Raw genomic sequence first — 14,884 nt, 5'->3', positions numbered from 1 at the left:
ACCCTCTAAATAACCTACAGTTTTCATTCTTAAAACCTCCCAGGAAAATTTTCGGGACCATAGTAAAATGTTCTCAGAACGACCTGCAACCTAAAAATGTACGTTCCCAGAACAGTCAATGTTCACTTCCGTTCTCAGAACGTTTAACTGGTCAGGAAACTTATGTCATCGTTCCCAGAACCAATGGGAAACCAAAAACGTATGTTCCCAGAACTTCCAAGGAACCAAATGGGCTGTGCTAGCTGGGCAGTATCTGAATTCACATTAAAGTGATGCTCCAGAATTTTTTATAATTTCAACAAGCAGTTGTTTTGAAAATGGTCCCCAAAAATGTTGCACAATTGTATAATACGTCATCCCTTATGAATCTGTAAGTGCTTAAGATCCCGGACTGCATCTTTAACTACTGTGTATCTTGTTGGTACTTTTGGTACAGTTTCCCCAAGTTTGGCGCCAACCTCTCTATCAACCTGGAAAAGCTTCACCGGGGCGTGAACCGGGTTGTCACAACACCTCGTCTGCATTTGTCTGTGGCCTGCTAGCAGGATCATTACTCACACTGCGCAGAATGTGCATGAAGCGATATGGTCGCCAAAAGTTTATTTTGAATGCAGAAGCTACTGATGCCGAACTGTACAGGTTAGACCTGTTGAAAGTCTAATCTCCTGGTCAGCCTCATATTGACTGCCAGTTCACACCACTACTGCAGAAGAAGAACTGCACGTAGGCACCTCTCACACTGGTGGGACCAGAGCCAAAATGGAGGGAGGAAAAAACTCATGCTGGTAGCTTTGATAAAGTATCAGTTTCTCTACATCATCTAAACAACCATGTGTTCTGAATGCATCAGCAATGTCTGGAGATAGTAAAGAATGCAACTGTATACAAACTTTCCAAGACCTAAACTAGCGAAGGTTCCAAATAAGGAACAGCCATTTTGGATCTTCTTTGTGGAACGGTTTCTTAATTTGCCATTGTGCTCCTGTATGGACTTGCGGGCATTATATCCATCAGGTTTATCAGGGTTTTTGATTTCAAAAGGATCGGAGGGACTGTTTTGGCACTATTTTCAGGTTGGCTTGGCGTGCCTCTGGAACGGAGCCAGTCTCTGCTTTAGTGTCCAAGTTCGACAATCTCAGATACAAGAGAGTGGTGCTAATTAATCTATAGCTACCAGAGCATGTCAGTATTTGCATTATGCAATTGCAGGGGAAGACGAGGCACTATTTTTCATTGGGCACCAGAGGGCTTCTGCAGTTTACATATTTGGGAGAATTGTCCTCCATGTCACATGCCTGTCGAATGCCAAGACTGGGTTTTATCCTAACTTTAGATCTGGGAAGTTATCATCCGATCTGAAAAACAGACATTTTATACTTCTCCAGTGCACAGACAGATTCCATCTGATTCAGAACCCTTTTTAAAAAGCAGCAACGAACAGAAGAGTAACTTACAAAAATAATTTAGTTGTTGCAAGAAAAGTACACTTTTTAAATTTTATTTTTTGCTTTTGGGGAACATTTGCTTCTATGGGCAGTGGTGTAAAGTACTTAAGTAAAAATACTTTAAAGTACTACTTAAGTAGTTTTTTKGGGTATCTGTACTTTACTCTACTACTTATATTTTTGACTACTTGCCATCGTTGTAAATAAGAATTTGTTCTTAACTGACTTGCCTAGTTAAATAAATGTGATTTTTTTAAATGGGAGACAAACTGAGAATATAATTGAATAAAACAATGTTTACGGCAATCACCAACGGAATATATTGCCTGTGAATATAGGAAGTGACACGACTGCATAACATAGGCTACCCATGTTAAAACAGATTACATTCACCCCAAGCCTATTCATATAATTTCTAGATTGACACAGTTCTGACATATAGACAGTTGTGGAAAAAGTACTCAATTGTCATACTTGAGTAAAAGTAAAGATACCTTAATAGAAAATCACTCAAGTAAAAGTGAAAGTCACTCAGTAAAATACTACTTGAGTAAAAGTCTAAAAGTATTTGGTTTTAAATATATTTAAGTATCAAAAGTAAATGTAATTGCAAAAATATGCTTAAGTATCAAAAGTAAAAGTATAAATCATTTCAAATTTCTTATATTAAGCAAACCAGACGGAACAATTTTTATGACATTTTTATTTACAGATAGTCAGGGGCGCACTCCAACACGCATACATAATTTACAAATGAAGCATTTGTGTTTAGTGAGTCCCTTATGTATGTAAGTAAAAATTATATTTTCTTTAGGAATTAGTGGTATTTTCTTTTAATATATATCTTTTTAAAATGTAACCTTTATTTAACTAGGCAAGTCAGTTAAGAWCAAATTCTTATTTTCAATGACGGCCTAGGAATAGTGGGTTTAACTGCCTGTTCAGGGGCAGAACGACAGATTTGCACCTTGTCAGCTCGGGGATTCGAATTTGCAACTTTTTGGTTACTAGTCCAACCCTCTAACCACTAAAGACTTATAGATGACCTGGAGCCAGTGGGTCTGGCGACGAATATCTAGCGAAGGCCAGCCGACGAGAGCATACAGGTCGCAGTGGTGGGTGGTATATGGGGCTTTGGTCACAAAACGGATGGCACTGTAATAGACTGCATCCAGTTTGCTGAGTAGAGTGTTGGAGGCTATTTTGTAAATTACATTGCCAAAGTCGAGGATCGGTAGGACAGTCAGTTTTACGAGGGTATGTTTGGCAGCGTGAGTGAAGGAGGCTTTGTTGCGAAATAGGAAGCCGATTCTAGATTTGATTTTGGATTGGAGATGTTTAATATGAGTCTGGAAGGAGAGTTTACAGTCTAGCCAGACACCTAGGTATTTGTAGTTGTCCACATATTCTAAGTCAGAACCGTCCAGAGTAGTGATGCTAGTCGGGCGGGCGGGTGCGGGCAGCGATTGGTTGAAAAGCATGCATTTCGTTTTACTAGCGTTTAAGAGTAGTTGGAGGCCACGGATGGAGTGTTGTATGGCATTGAAGCTCATTTGTTAACAGTGTCCAAAGAAGAGCCAGATGTATACAGAATGGTGTCGTCTGCGTAAAGGTGGATCAGAGGATCACCCGCAGCAAGAGCGACAAGACAATCACCCGCAGCAAGAGTATGAGTCTCATAATACCCATAAAACCTAGCAGTCAAACAGGGAAATGGTTCCAATCATTTTTACACCATTCATTTTTTCCATAGGGTGTTTAAGAAACTTAAAATGAGGTCTGGGTTTCGTGTAGGCTTACCCTGGCGTGACGTTTTGATAACTGTGTAAATCTCTCTAGGACAAGGTGACTTTTATCAATATATGGGCCTGTATTTACCCCCCCAAAATGAAATGCTAATTAGCTGCTAATGTGGATATCATAAAGAACTAGAAATGCCATGATGATCTGGACGAGATTACCGAATCGAGGCAAAAGTTAATCCAGAGATTCTTACCATCAAATGTTGGCTAAATGTAGCAATGAATAAATTGGCTGCATTTCTTTTAAATTGACAATTCTGTGAACTGTCTTGTGCAAGTTTTAAATTGACACAATACTTGTTGGCAAAGGTGTCAGCTAGAGAATACGTGCAGGAGCTTGCAGGGATTTGTATTTTTGCATGATGTCTACTTTGACGCTAATTACCATTTTTGAGAGTAAATAGAGCTGAATATATTGATAAAAGTCAGCTTGTCCTAGAGAGATTTACACGGTTATTAAAACGTTGCGCCAGGGTAAGCCTACATGAAATACAGCTTTTATTTTACATGTTTCTAAAATCCCCTATGGAAAAAATGAAGGGTGTAAAAATGATTGGAACCATTTCCCTGTGACCGCTAGGTTTTATGGGTATTATGACACCTCCACTGTGGGGCTCTATGGGAACGTCACACAGTTTTTCACAGGCACCGTCAGGTTGGATGCTAGAGGATTTCACAGTGGTTTGTTTTCAACTTTTGGCTCCACTTTTGCTTATGTGTCCCTGACATCCATTCCCTGGCACTTGCATTTGTTTAGAGTTGTGTCACTCACAACGCAGCGGCAACAATCACCTGACCCTACTACATCAAATCACATGGTTTTCTCTGACTCGCATGATTCATGATGCCAACGGCTGATGTCACTACCTATCATGTTTAGATGCTGAAGATCTCTGAGATATGGCAGTGCTATGATACCTGTGGAGGGCACTGATGTTGTGATAAAATAGCTGTAAACTATTTTTATATGTGCGTCACTGAGAACTTGGAGACCATTATCAGCTTTAATGCCAAGACATGATTAATGATGATGATGATGATGATCTTGTTATTCGCTAATTACCTGTTGAGGGATTAGCACATTCTAGTGTTCGAACGACAGAGACATTTCCAATTAAATTATTTTGCAAATAAATATTCCCTTCTAAATGCCAAACTTTCCATTGCAAGCCTCGAGGCAGACGTCTAAGTGTCCTCTCTTGGACAAATGGCAGTTCCAGGTGAGTGGCTGTCTATAAGGACCTCTCTCACAGCAGCATCCTTTACATTTCTCTACATCACTTTGTCCTTTAGCCTTGACAGGTCATTGAGGACAGTGGAGGCCACTTACCACTGCCTCTGTATGTATCATTGTCAATGTCATTTTCGCTGTCCATTTATTAGATTGAAAGTGTGAATGAATTTAGGCAGGTGTCTTATCAGTATGTGCTAATTTTATGAGATTAGTCTTCTTCATCCAACTAGCTCCAATATGTTCATGCCTTGTACCGTATGGCTCTTTTTTCTGTTGGTAAAATAGTACCATTCATTCATACCTATCAATACACACTGAGGCAGGTCTCTAAGGTAAATGATTGACACATCGAAGCTACACCACCCTACCACCCACATGTGAGTTAGCGTACAGACTCATCCCTGTGCAACCCCTGTTTGCCCTGTTAGTGTTGGGTGTCAGCCATAAGGGGGTTGAAGGGTGATGAGAGGGGCGTCGCGGCGCTTGCTCATGAGCTCATGAGGTGCCGCTGATATGGGGATTACCCCATGGCGCTGATCCATCCCTTCCAGCTCTCTCTCTCTCTCTGCGTTCCCTGGTGGTGCATCATCATCATCGTCTTCGCTCGTGGTGCCCTTCCGCCCCACCAAGCTACACAGACACCCTTTCACCACCTTCATCGGGATTAAATTAGAGATCAAGTAGATGCATTTGCAACTTGCTCTCCGTGCTCGAACTCTTGTGTGTACATGCCCTGGGGGCCAAACGGCGCTCACTGTTAAGAAGCAGACTTTTTGTTTTCCTTTTCTTTTGATTTGTGTTTTGCTCTCGGTATGTTGACTTTAGGCGCATGCTTTAAAGCTAGACAATTTTCAATCAGAAATGTCTTACATTGAATCGGAAAGACAGGAAAATGTTTAAGTACTAACTTACACAGTGCACAGTGGAGACCCAATGAATAAATTGGGTGATATGACAGCAAACCTTACGCAAACCAGGAAGCAAACCGTTTCCATTGCGAACATAGGCAATCGTATTGTGCCTGGATGGTTACCTATTCCTTGACGTGAGGCTATTGCATTGTGTTCCAGTTTTTTTCTTTAAACAAGACTGATTTCCCCCAGCTATTGTGGCCTACACACAGATGTTCCCAGTGTTGCGTGTCTGCGGATAACACTGACGAGTTGTAATGTTTTTATCTTCAACAAAGACAAACGAAATGCCTCATACAAAAGGCAGCTGAGAGGCCAAACAAACTGGTTGCTTCAAACACGGGTTGCTCTCTCTCTCTCTCTCTCTCTCTCTCTCTCTCTCTCTCTCTCTCTCTCTCTCTCTCTCTCTCTCTCTCTCTCTCTCTCTCTCTCTCTCTCTCTCTCTCTCTCTCTCTCTCTCTCTCTCTCTCTCTCTCTCTCTCTCTCTCATTCCTCACCTTTGAAATACATTTAAAAAATCAAAAAGAAAACGGGTGAATAGCTTCTCACATTAAACGTCCTCAAGACATGGTCGTCGCTCAGAGCTTTCAGAACTTGGTCCCCGTCAAATCCATTAGCACTTCATTTTAGCACACAGACATAACACGGCTAATGTGCTCTGCTGCTCTCTACATGAACCAGGAAACAATGATTAACATGGATGAATGGGGGTGTGGAAGGGGGGGGTACAAGAGCAGGTTAACCTGAAAAAAAGAAGGGTGTACAAGCACAAGCATGACACACACACACACTCATATTCAAGCATGACACACATACGTACACACACCTGCTCGTCTTCTCGTTTTACACCAGGTATGTCCCATACCTGCTGACTTGGCTGGGGTTCATCTCTTTTGGAGGGTCAGGCAAGAATCAACACCCCCCACCCGGCAACAGGAGGACCAGTGGGGGGAACCCTTGCCCAACCAGCCAGCCTAATCCGGTTACAGTGATTTAGCGTTCACAAGGAGCTTATAGGCTGTTATGAGGAAGGGGGTCCGGTGGTAACATGTCACTGTTTGGTTTGTGGACCTGGAGGGGTTCACAAGGTACAAGGCGATGACACCTGTGGATAACCTGGTCCCAGATCTTTTTGTGCTGTTTAGACAACTTCTATGCTTGTTGTTATGCCAAACTGGACCAGGCTAACTTGTGGAGGCCCTGACAACCTACTTACAGTTAAAGTCGGAAGCTTACATACACTTAGGTTGGAGTCATTAAAACTCATTTTTCAACCACTCCACAAATGTATTTTTAACAAACTATAGTTTTGGAAAGTCGGTTAGGACATCTACTTTGTGCATGACACAAGTCATTTTGCCAACAATTGTTTACAGACAGATTAATTCACTGTATCACAATTCCAGTGGGTCAGAGTTTACATACACTAAGTTGACTGTGCCTTTAAACAGCTTGGAAAATTCCAGAATATGATGTCATGGCTTTAGAAGCTTCTGATAGGCTAATTGACATCATTTGAGTCAATTGGAGGTGTACCTGTGGATGTATTTCAAGGCCTACCTTCAAACGCAGTGCCTCTTTGCTTGACATCATGGGAAAATCCAAAGAAATCAGCCAAGACCTTAGAAAATAAATTGTAGACCTCCACAAGTCTGGTTCATCCTTGGGAGCAATTTCAAAACACCTGAAGGTAACACGTTCATCTGTATAAACAACAGTATGCAAGTATAAACACCATGGGACCACGCAGCCATCATACCGCTGAGGAAGGAGACGCGTTCTGTCTCCTAGAAATGAACGTACTTTGGTGCGAAAAGTGCAAATCAATCCCAGAACAACAGTAAAGGACCTTGTGAAGATGCTGGAGGAAACAGGTACACAAGTATCTATATCCACTGTAAAACGAGTCCTATATCGACATAACCTGAAAGTCCGCTCAGCAAGGAAGAAGCCAGTGCTCCAAAACCGCAATAAAAAAGCCAGACTACGGTTTGCAACTGCACATGGGGACAAAGATTGTACTTTTTGGAGAAATGTCCTCTGGTCTGATGAAACAAAAATAGAACTGTTGGACATAATGACCATCGTTACGTTTAGAGGAAAAAGGGCGAGGCTTGCAAGCCGAAGAACACCATCCCAACCGTGAAGCACGGGGGTGGCAGCATCATGTTGTGGGGGTGCTTTGCTGCAGGAGGGACTGGTGCACTTCACAAAATAGATGGCATCATGAGGTAGGAGAATTATGTGGATATATTGAAGCAACATCTCAAGACATCAGTCAGGAAGTTAAAGCTTGGTCGCAAATGGGTCTTCCAAATAGACAATGACCCCAAGCATACTTCCAAAGTTGTGTCAAAATGGCTTAAGGTCAACAAAGTCAAGGTTTTGGGGTGGCAATCACAAAGCCCTGACCTCAAACCTATAGAAAATCTGTGGGCAGAACTGCGTGTGCATGTGCGAGCAAGGAGGCCTAGAAACCTGATTCAGTTACACCAGCTCTGTCAGGAGGAATGGGCCAAAATTCACCCAACTTATTGTGGGAAGCTTGTGGAAGGCTACCCGAAACGTTTGACCCAAGTTAAACAATTTTAAAAGGCAATGCTACCAAATACTAATTGAGTTTATGTAAAATTCTGACCCATTGGTAATATGATGAAAGATAAAAGCTGAAATAAATCATTCTCTCTACTATTATTCTGACATTTCACATTCTGAAAATAAAGTGGTGATCCTAACTGACCTAAAACAGGGAATTTGTACTAGGATTACATGTCAGGAATTGTGAAAAACTGAGTTTAAATGTATTTAGCCAAGGTGTATGTAAACTTCTGACTTCAACTGTATCTATATAAGAGGAGTTGGCATTGACACTTTTAACTTTTCACATTTCATAATTGAGTTATGTTTTCCACCACTTTTGGCAGTCGTGAGTTGTATCCTTGATCTGTGTCCTTGCAGCCACTATTCATTTTGTTTCGTTGTGATAACATGACATACATAACACTGATGGCCAACGCTCAGTTTCCCAACCTTCGTGATGATGAATCTGATGCATGTAGATACAGTAAATAGCATGGCTGTTGGCAGGGAGGACAGAGGCACACACTCATGCGCGCGTGTACACACACACACACACACACACACACACTGTCAATGTGATGAAATAGTAACAAGCTGTTCAGATCACACCGATAGAGAGGAAAAATGTGTCAGGACGTGAAAGAGAAATGATAGTGTTTCTTCTCCCGGCGCCTTTGTGAGGAGACAGGCTGGACTGGGGGGGCACACCCTTCTTCTGTCTCGGTAGGCACTGTGGGAGTTTCTCTAATTGTGAGACATCCTGTCCGTGTCCTCAGCATCTGCACCTGTCCTGTCTGTCCCCAGACGGTACCGTAGTCATCATCAGTCTCTGTCGACCTCGATAATAATATTTAACATAACATGTTACATAGGTATATGGGGGGTTTAGGCCTGGTTTGCATTCACTTTGTACTTTCACAAATGTATTTGTAATAAACACAATACATACAACAATTTGATTAACTTTGATTTAGAAGGAATCATAAAGAGTATGCACCCGCCCAAAAAATTCTGAAAGGCTTGAAGTAGCTTTTCCAAACAGTGTTCTGTTAGCCATGCTTGGTGTTGTGGCCTGCTGCCTTTGTCTCGGCCAATGCTTGACTTGGGCAGGAGCTCACCGGAGCTGAGTACCGGCACCTCCCATTTTCTACTGCTTGAGCTCCTGTTCCTTTTATAGAATATTATCTCAAAAGTATTGTGGACATCCTGTCCCTAAATATAAATAGTACCGGCACCTATTCCAGTCCAAGTCGAGCACTGGTCTAGGCCATAGAGGACATACTATTAACAGCGGAGCTCACTTTGTGGTTTTACGTTATTCCTGTAGTCTAACTGCTAATGCAGTAGAAGGGTTATTTTCRTTTTTCAGATAATATCCATCAAGTTATGCTGTTTAAATATACCACARAACTTATGGACCTGACAGTTCTAGTTTTAAACATTCATTGTATGAGTGTGAATATGGTTCTCATAAGTATGACAATTATTTCCTTGTTGTAATATAGGTTGCGAGACAGGGTAACATTCAGTGCTACATTTTTACAAACCGCACAAAAAGTCAAGAGCAGTTTCTTAGTCTGTATTTTCTCACCTTCCATTCACAGCAGAGGAAGTCTTTCTGGTTCAGTTGAGAAGAAAGAAGTTGGCTTACTCAAAGTTTATCTTGACGCAAGACAAGTGTGGGGTTGTTTTCTGTCATAACTTGTCTGTAGTTCACCGTGGCTGAAGTGATTGAGTGCTTAAATATGTGAAGAGTTTATTTCCAAAACTCTATATCAACCAATTTTTCACATTTGTGTTTTTTCATCAGAAATGATTGCCAATGGGTACCTTCATGTGTGTGTAAAATATTACTGTTCTCAGATGTTTTATTTGTCGATTTTATGAATGTGTTTTTTTGGAAAAAACTATAGATCCATTGTTTAGCTGGATTGGAATGTTCATATCCTGTATATTTGACTGTGATGTGGTTGTCTCACATCGCTATCTAGGGGTGATTGCACTACCTGTAAGTCGCTCTGGATAAGAGCATCTGAAAAATGACTCAAATGTCAAATGTTAAGGTTTTACATGCAGATCTCATATTACTGTATTGAATTATTATTATTTTATTATTTTATTTATATTGATGTCACAAATGTATCATTTGTACAATTCTTTATAAAAAATGTAGTTATTTGTTAAATTTGACTGTAAAATCTAGCAGTACTACTTATTTCTCTGAGAGAGGCAGATATATAGCATTTTGCAAAAAACATTTGTTGATTATTTGTGTCTCTGGAATGAAACCATCAAGTGATAGATTTTAAACAAATACGTCTGTCATTGAACATGCCATGATTAGATAGTTAAAAAAACAGAACTTCTTCATAATTTCTTTAAACAATAAAAGCTAATTTACCAACATTTATGAAACYGGATATATAGCATTTTGGAATGAAACCCTTCATGTGTTGTTGTAGGTGCAGCAGCAGTCTAGGTCTAATGTCTGCAACATATTCTGGTAAAACATTTAATCATCCCTCTAAACTCATGATAAGGATCGGATGACTGATCGCTGACCCCGAGACAGTACACAAGTGAAATGAAGCAGAACAGACGTTCTTGATGCTCGGATACAGGAAAGTGTTTGGTCACGTCTCAACCAAAAAGGATTTTCAGAGTCATTAGGTCATTGATGGGTTTTTTCAAGCATTKTATTCTCAATGTCAATTGTACTGTAAATTCAGCACTTGTATAATATGAAACTCATTAACTGGGTGTACAAGTTTGTTATAGGATTCAGATTTTGAAATCATAGTTACAGTACATAAGACATATGTAGCAAGTACATATGTAGGATCTTAATTTGAGCCAATTTGCTACATCAGGAAAATAATCCTGCAGCAACAGGAAATGTGAATTATTATGTGGATTATAAATATACATTTTTGTAGRGRTTAATACATTTTTCGYGAAGGAAATACAAGTCATACATTTGTGGAAGTTACAAACTTCCGAAGCCTTTGTAAACCTCAAATGCACTACAAGTATTACATATCCTGCATTGCAGGAAAGTTCTCCTGCAACCGGGGGATCAAATTAAGATCCTACATCTGTACATAGCACATACAGTAACATGTGCATAGATCCCTATTTCATACGCTGTTAACCACTGTATGAAAGAATATTTGAACTAATGCATAAAATGTAATTTGTTYCTAGAAACCAGGTTGAGGTTTTGATTGACATGTCCAGGTCCCACAATAGTCTTTTGTCAGTATGATTCTGGTCAACGATCTTTGTCTGCCAGTCATCGTATTTGCTATGTATCCCATACTAAAATTCATACATCATTGGTTAGCTACATGTACTAATCAAACACTGTGTTGATGCAAATCACTGGTTTACGCTGATACAATCTGGGTCCATATTCATAYGTTTGACTGTTTATCGCTAATGCTAAATTAGTAAACACAGGAAATGTAACTTCATGGGGATTAGGGATTAGTTCAGTCATTTGGAAATGAGGGCCGTGTTTATGTTCTGAGACACGAGGAAAGCTATTATTTAGACACCTCAGGGTGTTACTGTAAATGCTCTATGCTCTAAATACTCAGTGCTGCCTCATAGAATACCCTACACAGGCATTGTCACTGTTAGCTAGTGCCCAACCACCTTGTCTGGTAGCAGTTTATAAGAAAAATGATATAAAGAGGGCCAGTAAATTAGTTGACAAACTATTATGATTGGTAGCTTTAGCCCCATGGCATGTATTATGGTAACTACAACAAAGCCACAAATAGGTTGGCTAAAATAAAAACKACTATTTAACCTTACCTGGGAAAATGGGCTCCTTTTTGATGGTATTTCCTTCTGGAATCTTTTTTCTGRGCTCGGCAGGATCTTTGGCACTAGTCATTGGTTTACAGACAAACAACCGATCCTTACTCTGCACAGGCCGTATTTTTCCCACGTCCGTCTGCTCTAACCTTACCTGTGAAAATAGGCCCCATTTTGAAGCCCTTCCCTTCTCTAGTCTATTTTGAGTTAGTTTCTGGTGCCTGTTTGAGATCATTGGCCCCAGTCATTGGTTTACAGACAAACAACAGATCCTGACTCTGCCCAGATCCCAAGAATAGATGGTGATGATACCAGTTGGACATCTTCCTCTGGCAGTTTATACTACAAATGATAGCTTTACATTCTGGGTCCTCTCGTTAATCTGCTATCCGAGCAGCTAACCGATCGCTGCAGCTGTACATAGTCCATCTGTAAACTACCCACCCAATTTACCTACCTCACCCCCCATACTGCTTTTATTTATTTACTTTTCTGCTCTTTTGCACACCAGTATCTCTTCTTGCACATGATCATCTGATGATTTATCACTCCAGTGTTAATCTGCTAAATTGTAATTATTCGATTTATTGCCTACCTCATGCCTTTTGCACACATTGTATATAGATTCTCTTTTTTCTACCATGTTATTGACTTGTTTATTGTTTACTCCATGTGTAACTCCTGTCTCTTATACACATCTAGATGTGTATAAGAGACAGGCTATGCTTTATCTTGGCCAGGTCGCAGTTGCAAATGAGAACTTGTTCTCAACTAGCCTACCTGGTTAAATAAAGGTGAAATAAAAAATAAATAAAATAAAAATAAAAAGACCCGATAATGGAGGGGGTCAGAATTATTAAGGATTATTTTTCCATACTTACACAGTCATTGACGTCCGAATTCTCCTTTGACACTTTTGAGTGTGAGGTCTCGGCATACCTTCAGAAACCCATCCACATGGCCCTATACGAGATCCATTAACAAATCTGTCACTGTTGGGCTACTTTGTTACAGTTAGATGGAGATTTAAGCTCTCTGTGCCATTGTTCAGCTAATAAAAACAAATTGACACATGGATTTTACAGATACCTGTACCGCATTTCTCTCTAGGCCTCTTTGGACTCATCCATCAGGGCATTTATATTCCGACAGGTGTGGGGTCGGGGGGGGGGGGTGGATACGTACGATCCTCGGTACTGCAGGTGCTAATCTTTCCCCGTGCTGGAAGGCTCAGTTGGGGTTCAGGGGAGCTGTGAGAGGGGGAGATCTGAGGCAGCGGCTGGTTTACTCCCAGCCCCGATGGAGCAAACCGAGCATGGCCGTCTGCTTTGTCCTTAATCAAACGTATTTTTCCTCCATCCCCTTGCCTTCAAGGGGCTCTCAGCTCTCTGGAAGACTTAATGGTTCCATCATAATCTTTGGCAAAGGTAGAGGAGAGATCCGGGAGAGTTTGATAGATGCGTTCATACTGGATGACTGTATGAAGGGAGGGGGACTTGAGTTGAATCTGTCAGACAACCGAAACAGGGAATCCATTGTGATAACTACAAAAAAGGAGCTATCTAGAATATTAAAGGGTTCTTCGGCTATCCCCATATGAGAACCCTTTGAAGAACCCTTGGTTGGTTCCAGGTAGAACCTGTTTAGTTCTAAGTAGAACCATTTTGGGTTCCATGTAGAACCCTTTCCACACATGGAACCCAAAATAGTTCTATCTGGAACCAAAAAAGTTTTACCTGGAACCAAAAAGGGTTCTCCTATGGCAGTGGTCATCAAACAGTCAAAATGAAAGCCAAGATCTACCACTCACATTTAAAAAAAACATGACTTAAAAAACATAAGCCTATGCAACACTAACCTATTAAAAACAGTACTGTAGCAATTTGTTTTTTTGCAGTAGGCTATAGGCCCAATACATTATCACTGCATATTGGCTTTACTTTAATTGACCTGCCAATGCATTGTTGTTCAGACCATTTTTTTGAGGTAGGCTATATGATCACACCAGTAATAGATCAGTTGTGTATTACTTATGAGGCACAGCTGAGTGAGCTTACTTTTAAATAATTTGCTTTTTATTTTACTGGGCTGATGGGGCCTGCATCTGATGGTCAGTCTCAGCAGAGGGAGAGAGCAGCAGACTGAGGGTTCACCTTTTAACATGCCTCCGCTCTCCCTTTCCTCCACTGACACTGACCATAAAGGGACACCGTCTTCCAGCTGATGGGGAAACTAGTTGCACTGCATTATTTCTGCCTCATGGACAAATTCCTGTTGTTACTCCTATGAACAGAGAAAGTGAAATATTCCTCAATATTAAAAAAGAGGCTAATAATAACAACGCAAGCTTATAGATACACTTTCCTACTCATTCATTACAGCTGCAGTGCTGGTTGTAGCGTGACTGGAAGTAGGGAGATCGCACATTTTGTGTGTTGACAGTGCTGAGTAAGAACTTATAAAAACTCACTCATAAAAACTGCAGGTTTTGGAACCTTACAGTATAAACTTTGCTGTAGCTTTCTTTTACGCCTAATACGTTACTGCAGACACAGGAATCTGAGCCATCTGATTGGCCAGCGATAGGCCTATAGCAGTGGCGGTTGGTGCCGTTTAAGATGAGGGAGGACTACTTTTTTTTTATGGACATGGTCTTATTTTTATTACAGCATATTGGATGACTGTCATTCATATTCCATTCACCCAGCTCAATGAAACATAGATAGGTTTAGGCAACTGCATGACACTCACATTTTCCCTATACCCGTCACAACCTAGCCTATGAATGGTTACAGGGTAGGTAAACAGGTAGAGAACATTTTGAGTAATCAAGGTGACAGACAGTGACACATTCAATACCGCCTTGTCACTCTTGCATGCATCTAGCTGATCTAGGGTGTAATCGTTAGTCCAACAGTTGCAAATTAGAGTTTCTATTGGACAAATTCAGTTATGTTTATCCCTGTTTCATTCCATTTGCTTCTGTTTAAGATATATTTTTCAGCAGATTTGGCGGAATGAATACACCCCTGATCACACACTTCACTTTCATAGCAGCCACATAAAACCAGCATGATCACTTTTCTCGTT

The sequence above is a fragment of the Salvelinus sp. IW2-2015 genome, linkage group LG27 (assembly GCF_002910315.2).
Source record: "Salvelinus sp. IW2-2015 linkage group LG27, ASM291031v2, whole genome shotgun sequence".
In the NCBI taxonomy this organism is placed as follows: Eukaryota; Metazoa; Chordata; class Actinopteri; order Salmoniformes; family Salmonidae; genus Salvelinus; species Salvelinus sp. IW2-2015.
The sequence above is the reverse complement of the archived record's forward strand: the minus strand, read 5'-3'. Positions refer to the sequence as shown.